A 22,472-nucleotide genomic window follows, 5' to 3' on the forward strand; every position below is an offset into this window, starting at 1 on the left:
TTTTAATGCCTACTGTGTATGAACTGTATGCTAAAGAAAAAACCGGGGAGAAAGTATTATGAAAGACAGAAGGAAATAAGCCTCAGAAGTAAATGAGGAAAATTTAAAGAAGGAGAACATATTAATTTAGCTTTAAAGAATGAATAAAAATTGCCAATTGGAGCTGAAGTGTGAAAAGGGGGTGGGAAGAAGGAAAAAGGAATTCAATACAGAGGACACAATAGGAACAAAAATTTCCAGGTGTATAAATGACTGGTTTGTATGGAGATTGGGAATAGTTTGATATTTTGGCAGAACTGTCTGGAAGAAGCCAGGAACTGGAAATTTTCAGGTCACATTTTGTTCATAGATATATTATGTTTGATTGTACAATAATTATTAAAATTTGGAATTAGTTTCATTGAAATAGGCTTAGAGTAATGCCTAGCCTATAATATATACTATATGCATATTTGTTATTAATATTTTAAAAATAATATTTCTGATGAAACTCCAGACTTCCAACTCTTTTTGAAGTATCAGAAGTATGGAAACATTGAAAAAATCTGGCAGAGAAGCTCCTTCAGAAAGGGTGTGCTGTCTCATAATCACTATGCTCCATATGCACCATTCCTAGGTCTTATTCTAGTCATGTCATATAGTTACACTATTCATTTGAGCCCCATAGTCATTTGCCTGGTCAGGCAATCAAGTTCAAAGTTTGTCATTAACATGCTCCTGTAAATCATTCTGGGGACTTCAGACTTTTTCACAGGAATAATGAAGAATCACAAAAAAGATTTTAGGACAAGGAATGACACAATTGCATCTATGTTATATTAGGTTACATGAAATTTTCTTTTTTTCTGCCTTGCATAGTCAAAAATAGTCAAATATCAACTTTTTTTTTTTTTTTTGGTTCAATAGGATGATTCTAGTTATATGTGGTAAATGGAATGGAGAGGAGAGAAACTAAAGGCAGGAGGAAATTATATCACCTCAGCATGAAATGATGAAGGTCCAGTTTGGGATAATGGCAGTGGGAAAGAAGTAAAAGAACTGAGATTATATACAGATATATGAATCAGTGATACCTATGCTTTCCGACTACCTGGTTCATACCTTTAGAAAGAAAAATCAGAATAAACTGGAATGTTTTTAGAAAGTAAATTATACATGCTTAGCTTCTCCTCCATGATATATATATTTTAAGAAGGCTTTCTCCACTTATAATTGAGGATTACTTTTGTTAGAAATCATTGTTACTGATGAAAACGAGTGTAACCTTCAAATGTGTTGGCACAGAGAAATATTGAGGACCAAAGTCACTTCGGAGATTGAATAAGTGTAGAGTGGAGTGAAGAGACACAAGTAACTGATGGTAAAAGGGATTTCAGCTTTGGTCACTGAGCAGATGATGATGCCTTTAATTGAGATTGTCCAAAAAGAATGTTATAGAGTTTCAGACCCATTTGAGAATCTGACAAAAACAATATTCTCACCTTAAAAATAAGCTCAAATACACAACAATTTCCAACAGTTTACAGAATTTTGAAGTCTGTCCATCAACTCCCTAGGAAATAGGAACCCCTAGGGTTCTAGTAAAAAGAAGCCCTGTGGAATATAGGCTCTACTGCCTCTGGATCAGAGAGACTACCATGCACCATGCTAGCTTTTCATAAACTGAATTATTCTCTGGCATGAATATTCATTGGCATGATGTTAAAATGGTAAATATCAAATGGGGGGAAAGTAGGGAAACGACAGGAGAGAGATTCTCAGATCTCCTAATTAGACTACCTTGTATTGGGTTATCCCCCCTTCATTTACATAGAAATTCTGAACCCCAAGAAAATAGTGTGGCAGGCTTTCTGGCTCAAGTACATTCTTAAATAGCCACCAAATATACTGACTGTTATCTTGAGGATGTTAAAAAGGATTCGAAACGCTGTTTACTCCAAAGTTTAGTTGTAGTTGTTGTTTCTTTTATACGTCCCTTACCTCTATTTTTGTTTTGTTTTGCTTTGTTCATAAGCAGAGAAATAAAAACCATGCTTACCCAAACTGTATCATTGGCTCTTACAGGCCTCCAAATTGAAAGTGAATAGGTATTACACATTTATCATCATTTCTTTTAAGACAGAAAAAAAAATATTTTCAGTCCTCACCCTCTCCCATCTGCCAGACTATCAACAGCATATTACATTGGGCAGCTTCTACTTTACCTGAAACATAAGGCCTATCTATTACATTTCATAACCTCTGAAAGTAGTCAAAGTCTAGAATGGAAGACAAGTTTTGTCTACATTTTGATAGTTACTGAAACGTACAAATAACACCATAAAACAAATTATTTTAAAACTGCTTTCAGGGACACCTGGCAGGGGGGCTCAGTCATTTAAGCATCCAACTCTTGATTTCAGCTCAGATCAATATTTCAGGTTGTAAAATACAACCCCACATCAGGCTCCATGCTCGATGTAGAACCTGCTTAAGATTCTCTCTCTCCAAAAAAAAAAAAGATTCTCTCTCTCCTTCTCCCTTTGCTCCCCACCAACTCTTGTACTCTCCTTCTCTAAAAAAAAAAAAAAAAACACACACACACACAAAAGTACAAAATATTAGCTATCATATTATAAGTCAAAAAAGTCATTGGGAATTAGTCCTTTGTCTGAAGTATGATTATGGTTTTCTTGGAATGACTGACTTGATTTGGGATAAGCGGCATGAGGGGATTAATCCTGAAGATCTGAAAGCAAATAGTGGTGAAGAAGTTATGAATATATAGGCGAGGGAATGCTTGAGTAGAGAAGATATTCCCCTGAGCAAGATTTCTGGGCCTCTTCTTTATTACTGCTGATAAAGATGAGATACCCTGCAGAAGGGCAGTCTTATTTCAAATGCAGAAACTCTCTTCTCTCCCACATTCTGCAGAGGGATAGTCCTATGCCAACCACGCTAGATCACTCTTAACTTTTGGGATAGCTGCCTTGAAAATAGGAATATATACCACAATCTTACAAACATCCTCAATAGTGTCCAATCCTCATCTTCTGATAATTTTAGAAATATCCAGAAGGCCTTCAGAATAACTGAATCCTTGTTTGTATGTTTGGCTATACTGCATCTATATTCAGGTATCAATCACAATCATCTTTCTATGGCCTGAGTACCTAACAGAACTTTTTTTATTGAAGTGTTGAAGTTGAATATTTTAATACTTTAAAATCGTGGATCATATCTATTTAGTGACATGCCCTATCTATCTTAAAATGTACTTATGTTTTAATGTTTTCTAATAAGGACCAACACTTCACAATTCAGGGCAATGAATATTCAGTGAAATTAAACATATATTGAATAACTTGTTTTATACATGAAACAGTGCTATGCCCTAAAAGAGATACATACAAGAACAAAATATTTTTTCTGTCCTTGATAAGACAACTTTCCAAAATAAGAGTTGAAATTTGGAAACAAGGAAATCAGTCTAATCAATTATCATTTTGGAATTACTTAAGAGATTCATTGATCATGACAGCACAGCATTCTTTATCTCCATCCTTTGAGGAAGGACTGGATTTCTGATAATCCAATCATTTTAAAGTGATGACTATCTAGCAAGTATTCCAGTAGCACGGTCAGTGGATGTCGTCAGGAAGTACCTGGTAGCTAAGTTGTAACACAAACAATGACAAAACATCCTCTTATATTTAAATGTTCCATATATACCTTCAAATAGAAAAGGAAAAGAGAGGCTAGGTTTCTCCTTATAATATCCATGCTATTTTATAGGTTGTATTATACATAAAAATACATATGCTCTATCAACATCCTCAGTAATTTTCTAAGTCCTACTGAGAAGTAAGTGCTTTGAGAACTTGACAAAGAAAAAAGAAGGGAGTTTGGCAAGAAGAGTTAACAGAAGTCACACATTGTCAGTAGGAGTCAAAATAATACAATTTACATGATTCTGGGAAACAGGGAGTTTCTAAGCAGCCACCAATAATGCTACATATATTAGTCAGCATTCCAGCCCCCTGGTGAACTATCAGTTTGCAGATGAAAGAAAACACTGCCTCAAAGTAACTTAAAATTGCTGTGTGGGCAGGGTGATGAATGATCACCACAGATTGCTGCCCCCATGCCTCTTAATGGGGTTTTATAAAATGCAGTTCCGTGTACAAACATGCTTTATTTTAAAAATTCTCAGCCATGGTGAGGTTTTAGTACTCATGGAATACAGATTCTATGTGCCTTTTCTGTCTTACTTGCAGGACAGGGCTTGAAGCAAAATAGATTAGCTCCCCAAAAGGTTTAAGTGTGTCAGGGAAGACCACAGTGATGGGCAAGGATTTGAGAAGCAAGTGGGTATCATCAGAGAAGTGAGGTTTGAGTGTCCACTGGAGCAGTTCTTTCTGGCTAAGCCTTTTTGTATCTAAGGGTACTAGCCTAATTGTCCTTTATTCAAACCATATTTTCAAGCATTTAGTATATAGCAGGCAAATAGTAGGGTATCTAGCACAGAGTGATAAATGAGATAGCTTTGCAGATCTTCTAGTCTTCTTTTCAGAGAAGGAATAGAATTATGGTGTACTAAATGCCCCCACAGCAGAAACACATATTCTTTGGATGTGGAGATTCCTTAAAAATAAAATTTTTTTAAAAAACTTTAAAAAAAGAAAAACAGATTTCATGACTGCTCAGAGGAGTTGCTAACATGCAGGTGAAGGTCATTAGTAGACTCCTGAGAAAAGAAAGTTGAACCGAGAACCAGAAGGATAAGTAAGCATTAGTATGATGAAGGGTAGCAGTGGGAAGGACATAAGAAAGACTACTTCAGATACAGGAAACTGCATATCAAAGGCCAAGAAGTGGGAAAGCATGGTGCATTCAAATAAGTAAAATTATTTCAGTGCAGTTGGATCGGGTATTATCTTTGCTTCTAGGGATGGGCAAGAGAGGAAAAAATATCATTTCCAGAGATGAACTTGTCATGATAAGCAATGTCTGAAGAGCCTTGTACACCATATTAACAAATTTGGACATTTTCAATGGGAAACACTAAAGGATTTTAGCAGAGCAGTAAGATAGTTCCTCGAAAGGTGTTTTGGGACAGTGATTATATCCACAAACACTGGAATCTGACTTCTAAGTTATTTAATCTCTGACACTCAGTAATCACTACATAACCCTCAAAAAAAAAAAAAAAGTAGCACATTCTCTTATTATCTAGATCAAAATCAACAGGCTTCATTCTTCTCTCACCTCTTAAATTCTAACCCTTGCATAAATTCCAAGAATCTAATATGTGTTCTGTGCCATGACACATACACCACTTTTAAGAAACCAATAGACACGACTTTTTAAGCACGTCCCAGGAGAGTCGTCTGAGTGAGCTATCACTCACAAGGTACCACCTTTACCCCTATTAGGAAAAATTAAAGTTACCAAAGCCTGTACAGCCAAAAGCTACCTAGCCTTGGACTATTTAGTGAGTTCTCCCCTCCTCCAACTCTCAGATATCCAGCAGTCTTTAGCTGCCTTTTATTTAAGAAATGCCCTCCAACAGCATCTATGAGTCATTAACAAAAAAATAGAACCTAAAATATACTAAACCTCTAGATCTACATACTTATTTACAGAAAACACAAAAGACAAATATTGTATAGGACATCATGACAATCCAATCATCAAAATCTAGAATATGGGAAAGTTTACAGAACTAATGATCCCATTTCTTCACCAAATAAATTTTTAAAGAAACAAGTGAAAGAGAAAGGATATATACAGATTCAAATAATTTTAAGAGACACACCAACCAATTCAATGTGCAGCCCTTTTTCGGACTCTGATTTGAACAAACCAACCAACCACTGGAAAAAAAAAACATTTTGGAAAATGTGAACATTGAATACTTATTTGATGATATTAAGAAATTATTAATTCATGGGATGTAAGAATGAGATTGTTTCTATATTTTTAAAAACTTCTTATACTTTAGAGATACTTTCTAAATTACTTATGAGTCAAGTGATACATGGATTCTCTTCAAAATATCTAGTGGTAGGGGAAAATATAGATTAACAAGATTGGCCATAAATTAATAGTTACTAAATTGGCATTATGAACATTTGGGAGTTCATTATTCTATTATCTTCATTTTTTCCTACATCTGAAGTTTCCTATAATAAAAAGCTAAAATGCTCCCAAAATATGAAACTGCTTTAAAAAATAATTAGAAGAAAGAGGAGGGAGCAATATGGCAGAGGAGTAGGAGATGTAAATATCACCAGGGTCCCAGGAGTTCAGCTAGATAGTTCTCAAACCATTCTGAACACCTACAAACTCAACAGGAGGTAGAAGAGAAGAAGGGCAGCAATTCTAGGAACAGAAAAGCAACCACCTTCTGGAAGTAAGACATGAAGAGAAGTGAATCCAAGGTGATATATGGGAAGATAGACTGCAGGGAGGAGGGGCCGGCTCCCGGCAAGTGGTAGAGCAGCAGAGCACAAAATCTGAACTTTTAGAAGTCTGCTCCACCCAGGGTTGTCGCTCTAGAGACTAAGTGTTGGGTGGAGCCCTTGTGGGGACAGTGTGGTCTCAGGACCCACAGGGTCACAAAAAGACCAGGGGGTGCCTGAGTGCAGCAGAGCTCCCAGGTATAAGAGAGGGGAAGCTGGCTGCAGAGACAGAACCAAGGAGTGGATTCTCAGCTCAGGATTACCTTAAACCATGATCCGAGGCAGTTGGGCCACTGTTCTTCAAGCAGGAACCCCACAAGGGGCAGATCTAAGGAGACCCCCTCCTTCCTCTTCTGGGAGGAGTAGCATAGGAGCATACTACAGCAATCTGCTGGGATTGAGACTCCAAACAGGACTGTGTGTCAGAGATAAAAATGTTTAGTCACAGGCTGGGTGAGTACGGAGTGTGACCAGAGACCAGGGAGACAGGACTGATTGACTGCTTTTCTCTGATGGCGCACTGAGGAGTGGGGTCCTGAGCTCTCAGTTCTCCTGGTCAGAGAATAGGAGGCCACCATTTTAATTCTCCTCCTCCAAAGCTGTACAGAAAGCATTTAGGGAACAAAAGTTCCCGAGAGCAAACCCGAGCAGATTACTTAGCCTGGCCCCTGGCAAGGGTGGTGCAATTCTGACTCCAGCAAAGACATTTGAGAAGCACTGCAATAGGCCCCTACCCCCAGAAAATCAACAAGAATATCCAGCCAAGACCAAGTTCACCAATCAATGAGAACTGCAAAACTTCAGAGCTCTCGGAATACAGAACATAGAATTCATGGCTTTTTCTTCTCATGATTCTTTAGTCATTCAAAGTTAAATTTTTTAAATTTTATTTTTTTCTTATTCTATTTTTTCATTTTTCCTCTTTCCTATTTTAACATTTTTTAACTATTTTATCTTATCAATACCTTTTTTAAAAACTTTTTAAAATTTCATTATTACAGTCATATTCTACCCTCTCATTGTATTCAACCTTACTTTCTGTATACATATAGATTTTTATTTCTTTAAATTTTGGGGATACAATTTCTTCTAAGATCAAAATATACCCTAAATCTAGCTCATGGCTTTGTTCTAGTCTCCAGCCTGAACATATTTTTTTTTTCTTCAACCAACTTCTTATCTTCCCAATTCCTATTTTAGAAACTTCTTAAATTTTCATCTTTATGGTCATATTCCATCCCTTATCATGTTTACCCTTATTTTCATACATATATATATTTTTTTTTCTTTCTTTAAAATTTGGGAGGACAAGAGGTCTGTAACATACAATGGTAGAAATATTAGATTGACAGTGGACACATTCACTGCCATATACATGGCAGGCCAGGTATAGTCAGAGGAATAAATGAGGAAAATATGCAGCCAAGAATACTACATCCAGGTAGACTGTCACTGAAAATAGAAGGAGAGATAAAAAGCTTCCAGGACAAACAAAAACTATAAAAATTTGCAAATACCAAACCAGCTCTACAGGAAATATTGAAAGTGGTCCTCTCAGCAAAGAGAGAGCCTAAAAGTAACAGACCAGAAAGGAACAGAGAAAATATACAGTAACAGCCACCTTACAGGCAATACAGAGGCAATAAATTCATATCTCTCAATAGTTACCCTGAATGTAAATGGGTTAAATGCCCCATTCAAAAGACACAGGGTATCAGAATGCATTAAAAAAAAAAAAGACCCAGCAATATGCTATCTACAAGAAACTCATTTTATAACTGAAGACACCTCCAGATTTACAGTGAGGTAGTGGGAAACAATTTACCATGCTAATGGACATCAAAAGAAATCTGGGGTGGCAATCCTTATATCCAATAACTTATATTTTAAGCCAAAAACGATAATAAGAGTTGAGGAAGGACACTATATCATACTTAAAGGGTCCATTAAACAAGAGGATCTAACAATTTTAAATATCTATGCCCCTAATATGGGAGCAGCCAATTATTTAAACCAATTAACAATAAAATCAAAGAAATACATTGACAATAATACAAAAATAGTAGGGGACTTTAACACACACACACCCCCATTGAAATGGACAGATCATCTAAGTAAAAGATCAATAAGGAAATCAAGGCTTTAAATGACACACTGGACCAGATAGACATCACAGATATATTCGGAACATTCCATCCCAAAGCAACAGAATACACATTCTTCTCTAGTGTACATGGAACATTCTTCAGAATAGATCACATCCTTGGTCACAAATCAGGTCTCAACCAGTAACAAAACATTGGGATCATTCCCTGCATATTTTCAGATCACAAGGCTCTGAAACTAGAATTCAACCACGATAGGAAAGTTGGAAATAACTCAAATACATGGAGACTAAAGAGCATCCAACTAAAGAATGAATGGGTGAACCAGGAAATTAAAGAAGAATTGAAAAAAATTCATGGAAACAAATAACAATGAAAACACAACTGTTCAAAATCTTTGGGACACAGTAAAGGCAGTCCTGAGATGAAAGTATATAGTAATACAAACCTTTCTCAAGAAACAAGAAAGGTCGCAAGTACACAACCTAACCCTACACCTAAAGGAGCTGGAGAAAGAACAGCAAAGAAAGCCTAAACCCAGCAGGGGAAGAAAAATAATAAAGATCAGAGCAGAAATGAATGAAATAGAAACCAAAAGAGCGGTAGAACCAATCAACAAAATTAGCAGTGGGTTCTTTGAAAGAGTAAGATTGATAAACCCCTAGCCAGATGTACCAAAAAGAAAAGAGAAAGGACCCAAATAAATAAAACCATGAATGAAAGAGGAGAGATCACAACCAACACCAAAGTAATACTATTATAAGAACATATTATAAGCAACTATACACCAGCAAATTTGACAATCTGGAAGAAATGGATGCATTCCTAGAGACATATAAATTACTGAATCAGGAAGAAATAGAAGAACAAGGGGAGATGGAGAGGAGAAGGGAGTGGAGGGAAATTGGAAGGGAAGGTGAACTATGAGAAACTATGGACTCTGAAAAACAATCTGAGGGTTTTGAAGGGGCAGGGGGTGGGAGGTTGTGGGAACCAGGTGGTGGGTATTAGAGAGGGCACGGATTGCATGGAGCACTGGGTGTGGTACAAAAACAATGAATACTGTTACACTGAAAAGAAATAAAAATTTTTTTTAAAAAAGGAAGAAATAGAAAACCTGAACAGATCCATAACCAGTAAGGAAACTGAAGCAGTCATCGAAAATCTCCCAACAAACAACAAAATCAAAAATCTCTCCAACAAAGAGCCCAGGTCCAGATGGCTTCCCAGGGGGAACTCTACCAAACATTTAAAGAAGAATTAATACCCATCCTCCTGAAATCCACCCCAAAAAAAATTGAAATAGAAGGAACTCTTCAAAACTCATTTTATAAGGCCAACATTACCTTGATATTAAAACCAGACAAAGACCCCATCAAAAAGGAGAATTACAGACCAATATTCTTGATGAACACAGATGCAAAAATTCCCACCAAAATATTAGCCAATAGGATCCAACAGTACATTAAAAGGATTATTCACCATGACCAGGTGAGATTTATTACTGGGCTGCAAGGCTGGGTACAACATTTTCAAATCAATCAATGTGATACAATACATTAATAAAAGAAAGAACAAGAACCATTTGATACTCTGAATAGATGCTGAAAAAGCATTTGACGAAGTACAGCATCCTTCCTTGATCAAAACTATTCACAGTATAGGCATAGAGGGTACATATCTGAATATCATCTAAGCCATCTATGGAAAAACCCACAGCAAATATCATTCTCAATGGGGAAAAAAACTAAAAGTTTTTCCCCAAAGTGGCAGGAATGTCCACTATCACCACTGCTATTCAACACAGTAGTAGAAGTCCTAGCCTCAGCACTTGGACAACAAAAAGAAATTAAAGGCATCCGAATTGGCAAAGAAGAAGTCAAACTCTCACTCTTTGCAAATGATATGATACATCATGTGGAAAATCCAAAAGACCCCACTCCCCAAACAGCTAGAACTCATTCAGGAATTCAGTAAAGCATCAGGATATAAAATTAATGCTCAGAAATCAGTTGCATTTCAATATACCAACAGCAAGACAGAAGAAAGAGAAATTAAGGAGATGATCCCAATTACAACTGCACCCAAAACCATAAGATATCTAGGAATAAACCTAACCAAAGAGGCAAAGAATCTGTACTCAGAAAACCATAAAGTACTCATGAAAGAAATTGAGGAAGACACAAAGAAATGGAACAATCTTCCATGCTCATGGATTGGAAGAACAAATATTGTGAAAATGTCTATGCTACCTAAAGCAATCTACACATTTAATACAATCCCTATCAAAATCCCATCCATTTTTTTCAAAGAAATGGAACAAATATTTCTAAGATTTATTTGGAACCAGAAAAGATTCTGAATAGACAGAGGAATGTTGAAAACGAAAACCAAAGTTGGTGGCCTCACAATTCCAGACATCAAGCTCTATTACAAAGCTGTAATCAGGAAGACAGTATGGTATTAGCACAAAAACAGACACAAAGATCAATGGAACAGAATAGAGAACCCAGAAATGGATCCTCAACTCTATAGTCAACTAATCTTCAATAAAGCAGGAAAGAATGTCCAATGGAAAAAAAGACAGTCTCTTCAACAAATGGTGTTGGGGAAATTGGACAGCAACATACAGAAAAATGAAACTGGACCATTTCCTTACACCACACACAATAACAGACTCCAAATGGATGAAGGTACTCAATGTGAGACAGGAATCCATCAAAATCCTTGAGGTGAACACAGGCAGCAACCTCTTCAACCTCAGCTGCAGCAACTTCTTCCTATAAACGTCGCCAAAGGCAAGGGAAGCAAGGACAAAAATGAACTATTGTGACTTCATCAAGATCAAAAGCCTTTGCACAAAAAACAAAACAGTCAATAAAACCAAAAGACAACTGACCCAATAGGAGAAGATAGTTGCAAATGGCATATCAGGTAAAGGGCTAGTATCCAAAATCTATGAAGAATTTATCAAACTCAACACCCAAAGAACAAATAATCCAATCAAGAAATGGGCAGAAGACATGAGCAGACATTTTTCCACAGAAGACATGCAAATGGCCCACAGACACATGAAAACATGCTCGTCATCACTTGATGTCAGGGAAATACAAATCAAAACCACAATGAGATACCACCCCACACCAGTCAGAATGGCTAAAATTAACAACTCAGGAAAAAACAGGTGTTGGCAAGGATGCAGAGAAAGGGGAAACCTCCTACACTGTTGGTGGGAATGCAAGCTGGTACAGCACTCTGGAATACAGTATGTAGGTTCCTTAAAAAGTGAAAATAGAACTTCCCTACAACTCAGAAATTGCACTATTGGGTACCCTAAAGATACAAACGTAGCGATCCAAAAGGGCATGCACACCCAAATGTTCATAGCAGCAATATCCACAATAGCCAAACTATGTAAAGAACCTAGATGCCCACCAACAGATGAATGGATAGAGAAGATGTGGTATATATATATATATATGGAATATTAGGTAGCCATCAAAAAAATCTTGCCATTTGCAGCAATGTGGATGGAACTAGAGGGTATTATGCTGAGCAAAATAAGTCAATCAGAGAAAGACAATTACATATGATCTCTCTGATATGAGGAATTTGAGGGGCAGGCCAGGGGGCATGGGAGGGTAGGGAGGGAAAATATGAAGCAAGATGGGACAGGGGAAGGAGACAAACCATGAGAGAGACTCTTAATCTCTGGAAACAAACTGAGGGTTGCTGAGAGTGGGTGAAGAGGGATAGGGTGGCTGGGTTATGGACATTGGGGAGGGTATGTGATATGGTGAGTGCTGTGAATTGTGTAAGACTGATGATTCATAGACCTGTACCCCTGAAGCATATAATACATTATATGTTAATAAAAATAATAATAATAAAAAATTAGAAGCTCATTCACTCAAAATGGGGGAACCAGGTGGTGGGTATTAGAGAGGGCACAGACTGCATGGAGCACTGGGTGTGGTACAAAAACAATGAATACTGTTATGCTGAAAAAAAAATACTATACCAATACCACTCAAAAGCAATGTATTTTATGAAGAATTGTGCAAACCAAAAAGGATCATTAAATCTTTTGCAACCATAGTGATAATGGGGTTTCATAAGTCTGAACAGGTGGGAATGAACTGGGCCCAGACAAGAGAAGTACTACCATCATCTGGGAGCTTATCAGACATGCAGAATCTCAGGGCTTCCCCAGACAAAGGGCATCACAATCTGCATTTTGATAACCTCCCCTCTGACTAATATGCACATTAAGCTATGGGGCTCAGTGAGCTAGAAGTCACGGAGTATTCCATAGCATGACTCTAAACTAAAGCCAAAGTGGGTGGGTAAAAGAGGAGAAAAGAAGCTATTATGTATAAAACTATGTCATTTATAATAGATATTATTTTGTTTATTCATTCAACATATATTTATTGAGCACATTCTATGTGCGGGGCATGGTTTTATGTGCTGAGGAGACTGTACAAAATACAGCAAAAGTCACTGACCTCATGGAATTTAGTTTAGTAATGACTAACTCACTCATACTGAGTGTTAGAACTCTTTTAAGCCCTTGATTTGTAAAGTTCACAAGAGAAAAAGAGGTTAGCTGCTGAAAAAAAAAAGTGTTCATAAATCATCAGGTCAAAAAATATTAAACACTGAACAGGTCAACCTAACCTTAAAAACAGCACTGACTGGCACTTCTAATCTATCACACATTGTTCCTCTTCCCTTAAGTCTGGCCCAGTTAGCCTAGGACATCTTAACTTCCACATGCTACACTTGTGATATTCTATTCATCCCTAGTTCCCTTAATTCCTAGAGTCCTCACAGTAGCCCAGTTTCACATGGAGCCACAAAGAAATGGAAGGAAGAGAACAGACATGGTTTGAGAATCCACTCTGTGATAGATACTTTATAAAAAGCAGTCATTCAAACTTTCAAAATACCACCACAAAGTAAATATCTCTCACACTTTACCGAAAAAATTATAATTCAGACTAAATAATTTGCCCAAAGTAAAAAATCTTCCAAGGTTTTTAAGCCCTTCTATATTCAAACTCCAGGGCTTCTCCTAGTTAAAATGTATCAGTATCACCTGAAGGTCTTGTTAAAACACAGACCACAGGCTCCTCCCCAGGGTTTCTGATTCTGTAGGTCTTGGCAGGGGCCCGAGAATTTACATTTTTAATAAGACCTCCAGGGGATAGTGAAGCTGCCATTCACACTTTGAGGACAACTGCTTCAGTACACATTTAGCCTACTTCACAGGATAAATCTCTTTACTTTGCTAAAAAAACAGTCTTTCAAATATTTTATAGAAGTTATTTTATCAGTTAGCATAACATGAACAGTTATAACAAATATACTTCAAAATGCGGAATAGATCAAACACAAGATGAAAGGAATATCCAAAAGGGGCTTTATTTCTTACTCATATGACAGTCCAATGCAGGTGATCCTGATAAGACAGATAACAACCCTTTCATGCAAGTGGACACTCATGGACCCAGGATAAAGAAGACTGAGATCTTTAACTTAAGGTTTCCAATATCACTGTAGCCAACCTCATTCCAACCATACACAAGAGAGAAAAAGTATAGAGAAGCATGAGTAGGAATTCTATATGGGTCATTCAGGCGGAGCATGGAGGACATATTGTTTTTGCTAACATTCAGTCACACAGTCACATCTACTGTACTGGAGGTGTACCCTGCACACTAGTATTGTGCCCAAGAAGAAAAGAAAATGGATTTTAGTGAGATTTCAGTCTCTGTCACCACAACCTTGTTCATTTCCCTATTTTCCCCCTAGTCTTCTTGTCTGCAGTTAAAGATCCTAAACTTCCTAGGCAATAAATATTACTAGCACATTGGTGCCAGGTACTGTGCTGGACCCTAGGGACTCCTATAGCAGTAAATATGGTCTGATTTCCTGAACTTTACCATGTATCTAGGCATCTACATTAAATAAATAATTACAATTACTATAGGAGGAAGTTCCTATATATACACTCATCCCTATATAAGAGGAATGAAAGTACAGAATAGGTTGTAATGGAGTCTTAATATAGTTCTCTCAAGGTGGGGAATAGGTGTGAAGGTGTGCAGAGAAGGCTTTCTTGAGGAAGAGGTGTTAGAGCAGAAATCTGAACAAAGAGTAAGCATTTTCTGGGGAAAGACTAGAGTGAAAGGAGCACAGGAAAACATTCTGTCCCAAATAGATGGAATAATGTGAGAAAGAACCAAAGAGAGAAAAAGCATAAAACTTTTCAGGAACCAAAAGAGGCCAGTGTGGCTGGCACATGAAGAGAGATGAGGAAGATGGCTCAAAATGGGGCTGCTGAGGCAGGCAGAACCATGCAGGCCGTGTTAAAGTTGATTCATTTATTCAAGAAGCATTTACTAAGTGACATTTGTGGTCTAAGTTTTCAGTTGGGTGCTGCAAATACAGTAGTGTAAAACACAAAAATGTTCCCTGATCTCACGGAGATTACAATTACATGTATAATACTTTTAACAAATAATTATAAAATTAAGTGCTGTAATTTATTTAAAGGGCCAGATTAGATAATAACATGATGTTATGAGAGCATTTTAATGGGGAGCTAATATCACCTGAAGCTTCAAGAAAAGCTACCCTGAGGAAGTGATCATAAGCAAAGACATGAAGAATGATGACATTTATGGGGGCAAAGATGTTTGTGTCCTCATTTTACATATGAGGGACAAAATAAGGGCTCACCATTAAATTGCTAGTTTGTAACAGAGCAGAAATTTGGCTCAAGCCTGTCTGACCCTGGGTCCTGTGATCTTACAATTATGCCAGGCCTCTAATGTGTTATGGAGGAGAATATAATGGGATTCAAGTCCTGTTCTAAAGGACTTTGGGGATCATAAAACAGACACACATGAAAGAAACAAATAATAAAATGTTTAAAATTATGCTTTAATTATTTTATAATTATAAACTGAAATAGTCAAGTTTGGCTTGACTGTTATAAACTGTTATTGATTATTATAAACTGAAATAGGCTGGCTATTAGAAGAGGATAGAACTCGGGCTATGCCTCTGTAGACCCAGAGAGTGAGAAGAGAAATGAATTCAGAAGAGAAATGAATTCCACGCATAGATGCTTAGATACAATACTTTATTTAACCAGCTATTAATCCATTAAATGCTACATTTATCCAGGCAGTGTTTCTCTATGTGATCCACAGGTTATCATGAGAGTGCCAAATGCCTTGGTGAATGTGATTAAGTGTCAGCGCAGATATCACATTTTCCTTTACGTGAACCTGCTTCATTATACTTCCAGTGTTACAGGTACCCCAACGGGTACCCCACTGAGAGCAAGAAAAGTCAAACATTAAGGTTAAGCTACTAAAGAAAGATGCTCCAAGGCTGACTGCTTCTTAAAAGGGTGAGCCTGGTGGTGGGTAATATGGAGGGCATGTATTGCAAGGAGCACTGGGTGTGGTACATAAACAATGAATTTTGGAACACTGAAAAAATAAAAATAAAATTTTTAAAAAGTCTTAAAATGCTATTTTGTCACAACTAGACAAGTGTGATCTAGCACAGAAGACACAAAAGGCTAGATTCAGGAGCACCTTGGATTCTCATACAAACTCCACCACTACCAGCCCAGTCATTGTTTGGACTTAATGCTACTCATCTGCACAGAGATGGACTGAGGAGAATTTCAATCCATTTATTTTATTCGTTCAATCAGCAAACATTTACTAGTTACCTAGTCACACACAACTACAGGTACTGAGGTTATAGAGCAAAGTAAATCAAGTCCCTCTCAAGGGACTCCTATTCCTACAAGAAAAACAGACACAAAATGGATATTTATGATACAATGTGGAAAATGTAAATCTAAGTACAGAAGAAAGCATCCTTAATCCTCCAAAAGGGATTCAGAAAAGCTTTCATATAGGAGATAATATCTGACCAGGTCAAATTTAAGGAGTTTGAATTCAAGAGTGGGTTGAGGGTACATAGAAGCCTGAAGGATATCCCAGGCAGAGTAAGTAATTATAAGTAAATTGTGGAATCCTACACAGGATTAGTCATATTGAAGGAATAGTGAGAAGACTGGTATGGCTGGAGTGGGTTAGAGATGAGGCAGGGGGTGGAGGGTGGAACTGTCAGGAGACATAGTTGGAAAGGAAGGCTATGCTCATACTATGTCAAATACCATGTTAAAGTGAATTCTATCTTAGAAACAAAGGAGAAACATTGAAAAAATTTTAAGGCAGAAATATTAACTGGAAATAAGATTTTCTTATGTTTGAGATAATCTGAATATAATCAATAATTCATGAAACTGACGTAGAATACTATAAGAACTTGACTGTTCTACCACCAAATTAGCTATGTGGCCTTAGGTAATTAACATCCTTTTTAAGGCTCCTTATGTATAAAATGGGTATAACAATAGTACACACATAAACTTTCTGGAATTGAGTATGAATAAAATAAGTAGTAGTTGTAGTGGTGGTTTTCAAAGTCTAAAACTATTATTCTATGGATTCACAGGGATGTACTATCATTATTATTAATAATAACATCAATAACAATAAAGGATATATTTATTGAGTGCTTACTATATGCCTGGTAACACTTACTTTATAAACATTTCAATTTTTATAATATCTCTAAGGGACAGATACTATAATTGTTATTTTATATGTGAAAACATTGAGACTCGGAGATTCTAAATAACTTGTCCCAAGTAACAGAGCAAATATCTAGTAAGGTCTAGAACGAAAACAAGCATTTGTTCCATTCTACCATACTGTTCTTGGCTTAAATAAATGACATTCTACTATCCTCCCGCAAATATCTAAGCCAAATATATTTTTGAACACATGGTTTAATTAGGCGACAGGAATACTGTGCCATGGGGACTAAAGCAAATGCTTCTTCTTTTACTTGCTGTCACATGAACCAGTAAAGATGCAAGGATTATACTATCTACTCACAGCTTATGCTTCCCCCATTCCTTCCTACCAGGCATTCAGTGGACCAGTTTTCTACCTGCTCTTGCATTTTTCCTCTTTCATGCAGCAAGCTCACAGCAAAGATCTGGCACTCGGACCATTCTGTTATTTGGATGAATTATCTCATGACTTCTATTGGAACTTAGCATTCAGGCACATGTGAGAAAGTGTGTTCATGTTCAGAGCAGGGATCAGGAATGAGATTATACTGGGACCCCCATGACTGAGATTTTGGATTATAGACTCTGAATCTTGAGGATACTTAGGACTTGGCTACTTAATGAAAATATTTGTTTATAATCTGACAATTAATTCTATTGTCAAGACCTCTCACTAAAATTTTCATAGAGGAAAAAGAGTGAGTGATGGCAATATGGCCTAAAAAATCCCACTCTGAACCCATTAAAAATTGGTGTCAGAGAAATGAACCAAGAACTCCAAATTTCTATCCTCCAGATAGTGCTCATTCATCACATGGTAGTAGTGGAACTGTGTGGTGATGGGCACATCAAACAGAGATGACTGAGCTCTAGCTCTCTGTTTTTTACTTGTATAACCTAGGGATGATTATTTAACATTCTATTCATTTTGTTTCCTCATTTGCGAAATGGAAAAAAAATACTTAGTCGCATGGTTGTTGTTAAAATTAAATGAAATAAGGTATGTCAAGTGCCTAGTATATAGTACCTGTCATCCAGAAGGTACCTAATAACTGGAAGCATCCTGTCCTAACTGTTATATAATAATTATGTATCTTCTCAGACTGCACTGATCAGATTTAACCAAAGAATGGGCAAGTCTCCATTTCACGAGCTGCTGTGAAGACACGACTTCATGGTTTGAAAGCATTATTTATGAAAGAAAAATATAACATGAGTTATCCATTGTTTTCCTTTTGAATTATTTATGAAGTGTTTGATAGTGGGAATTCAGATCAGTCAGAATAAAAGCAATGAGTTGACGTTTGCTGTGCCATGCTTTAAAAAAAATTGAGTAGCTTGAGAAAACATTATTTCATAAATTGTATTCTCGCTTAATGATTTAATCACTAAGGATACATGTTAACAATCACTCTAAATAAGCCCTTGAAAGAAAAATATACTGCTTCTCACCACCCACCCAACAATCTGTAACTTGGCTCTTTGGAATTAAATGGTCATTTAAAACAAAACAAAACAAAACAAAAACACATCTTGTAGCAAAGCCTAAAGAAGGTAGAAAAGAAAAAGTAAAAAAAGCCTCATTTAATGAACTGAAAACAGGCATCACAATATAGGCAGAATACTCCTTCCAAGGTGCCCATAACTTTCTCAGAAGAAAATCCTACCTGTCAGGAGAATAGTAAGCAGATTTATTTCAAATTTAGTTTTGTTTTTTTTGTTTGTTTGTTTTGGTTTTTTTAAAAGATTTTATGTATTTATTTGACAGAGAGAAATCACAAGTAAGCAGAGAGGCAGGCAGAGAGAGAGGAGGAAGCAGGCTCCCTGCTGAGCAGTAAGCCCAATGTGGGGCTCGAACCCAGGACCTGGGATCATGACCTGAGCCGAAGGCAGCGGCCTAACCCACTGAGCCACCCAGGCGCCCCTCAAATTTAGTTTTTATCTACCATTACACAGGAAGTTATCAAAGTCCAGAAATACTAAATAACTTGCTTAAGGCCAAGCAACTAAAAATGGAGAAGAAGAAACTCAACAAAGCTTCAACTATACTCTATGATACGATGCTCTATTTCTCAGGCCTACAAAGTGGCCGGCATTTAGCATTACTTGCCATTTAACTGCTAAAGAAGACTGAACTAGGAGTGACTCTATCAGTTTACAGTTCCCATAAATTCCATCATCATACCCATAGAGAATTTTCCAAGATTCCAAAATTTATTAAGGGAATTGTGGCAAAAATTATTGATTGATCATGTAATACCCATCTGACCCTTACCAATAAAGCCTTGCATTTGTTCAGAGAATGTGTGGCAAGTACTTAAGGGTAGGTGAGTTTATGATAACACTTCAGGGCTCCCTCACTTGTACAGCTTCTTCTAAGGCCTTAAGAGGGGACCTAGCAAGTGTTTAGAATTTTATATTCCTTTACTTAAAAAACCTTTAGTCTCGGGGCACCTGGGTGGCTCAGCAGGTTAAGCATCTGCCTTCTGCTCAGGTCATGAACTAGGGGTCCTGGGATCAAGCCCTGCATTGGGCTCGCTCCTCAGTGCGGAGTCTGCTTCTGTCTCTCCCTCTGCCCCTTCCCCTGTTCATGCATGTTCTCTCACTCTCTCTATCTCTCTTTCAAATAAAATCTTTAAAAAATAAATAAAAACCTTTAGCCTTTACAACATCTGGATCCATCCCTGTGCTAAAAGATAATGAACCTTTGCCCCAGATCTAAGAAATGTATCATGATTGGTAAAAGCCTGTCAGAGAAATTACAGTTTTCTTCACCTGTAGTTTGGTCTAGAGGTCTGCTGAAAGCTTCTCAAAATATCATTGGTCCAAAATAAAATAAAAAGCTACATAAGAAAACCTTTTTGCACTGTTTACCATAGCACCTCTCCTTTTCTTGGGTAAGACATCGCTGTGTGAAGCCCCGAGCTATGTAAGCATCTTAGAATCATAAAGAAATGTCAAGAGAATTATACACAAGCCAGATGATCATCCTGATATGACTGAGCTGACAGACCTGGGACTTTTCATCACCAAATTCCTTAAAAGAATGATCATGACCGTTCCTTATAGATATGATCACAATCTGTGTGTGGTCCACTCAGCAGTTGATGGACCTTCAGGACCAGTTTATGGCTATTATGGATAAAGCTGTTATGAATAAGTCTGTGTATACAATCAAGTCTTCATATCTCTTGGGTAAACACTTTGAAATGGAATTAATGGGCCTGATGGTAAGCATATGTTGTTTAACTATAAGAAACTACTTTTCCAAAGTGTTTGTACAATTTCTGTATTACCAACAGCAAAGTATGAGAGTTCAAGTCCCTCTAAATTTTTGCCCCTTCTTAATAATGTCAGTCTTTTTCATTTTAGCCATTCTACTGTGTGGTTGTAATTAGATTGGTTTTAACTAGCATTGACCCAATAACTAATGAGGTTGAACATTTTTTCATGTGCTTATTTGCCATTTCTATATCACCCTTTGTGAAACATATAAATTTTCATGTTTTATTGGTTTTTAAAATTTTTTTTATTTTTTCAGTGTTCCAAGATTCATTGTTTATGCACCACACCCAGTGTTCCATGCAATTCGTGCCCTCCTTAATACCCACCACCAGGCTCACCTATCCCCCCACCTCCCTCCCCTCCAACACCCTCAGTTTGTTTTTCAGAGTCCACAGTCTCTCATGCTTTGTCTCCCCCTCCAATTTCCCCCAATTCACTTCTCCTTTCTTTCTCCTAATGTCCTCCATGTTATTCCTTATGCTCCACAAGAAAGTGAAACCATATGATAATTGACTCTCTCTGCCTGACTTTTTTCACTCAGCATGATCTCCTCCAGTCCTGTCCATGTCAATATAGGTTTTTTTGTTTTTACTGAGTTTCAAGAGTTGTTTATATATTCCGATTATAAGTTCTTTATCAGAGGTATATTGTGCAATTATTTTCTTTCAGTGTGTGGCTTACTTTTCCAGATTCTTAACAGTGCCTTTTGAAAAACAAAGTTTTTAATTTAAAAAATGTCCAATAAAATATGGCTTATGCATTATGCTTTTAGTATCCTATCTAAGAAATCCTTGCCTAACCCAAAGACACATTTTACCCCATGGTGTCCTCTAGGGTTTTTGAAATATTAGCCTTATATTTATATCTATAATCCATTTCAAGTTAATTTTTTTTAAAGATTTTATTTATTTATTTGACAGAGAGAGATCACAGTAGACAGAGAGGCAGGCAGAGAGAAAGAGGGAAACAGGCTCCCCACAGAGCAGAGAGCCCGATGCAGGACTCGATCCCAGGACCCCGAGATCATGACCTGAGCCAAAGGCAGCAGCTTAACCCACTGAGCCACCCAGGCGCCCCAATTTCAAGTTAATTTTTATACATACTGTAAAGAAAGAGCTGCAGTTTGTTTGCACATGGATATCCATCTTCTTCAGCCTCATTCATTGAGTCTTTTCAATATATCCATGAATTACCTCACTATCTTTGTCTATATCTGAACCCCAATATTTTCCTTTGACCTATATGTTACCATATGTAACACAATGCTGCCTTAATTTCAATAGATTTATAATAAGTTTTGAAATTAGTATATGACCTCCAACTTTGTTCTTTGCTGGAGTTTTTTTGGAAATTCTAAGCCCTTCCCTTTACATTGTCATATGAATTGTAGACTCAGCTTATAGTCAAACTAAGATAGAATTGGTAGCTTAGGAATATTATGTTTTCTAACCCATTAACATGATATATCCCTCCATTTTATTTAGGTGGTCTTGAATTTCTCTCTACAATGTTTTGTGGTTTTCACTGTGGCAGTCTCATAGATATGTCACTAAATTTGCCCCAAAGTATTTCATAGTATTTAATGCTATAATAAATATATTTATTTTAATTTCTAATTGTTTATTGCCAATGTATAAACATAAATTTGATCTTTGTACATTGATCTCATATTCTGTGAATGTGTTAAATAGTTATGAGTTCTACTAGGATTTTTGTAGATTCTTTCACATTTTTAGCAAAGATCATCATATCATCTGTAATTAAAAACAGTTTTACTTCTTCTTTTCCATTATAGATATTTTTTACTTCTCATGTTGCCTTAATGCACTGGCTAAAGCCATCAGTAAGGTTAAATACAAATGGTGAAAGAGGATATCCCTGCCTCACCAATATATATATATATTTTTCTGAGGAAAAATTCATTCTTTAATCATGATGTTGGCTATAGGTCTTTTATAGATGCCT

The sequence above is a fragment of the Lutra lutra genome, chromosome 4, assembly GCF_902655055.1.
Source record: "Lutra lutra chromosome 4, mLutLut1.2, whole genome shotgun sequence".
Classification (NCBI taxonomy): Eukaryota; Metazoa; Chordata; class Mammalia; order Carnivora; family Mustelidae; genus Lutra; species Lutra lutra.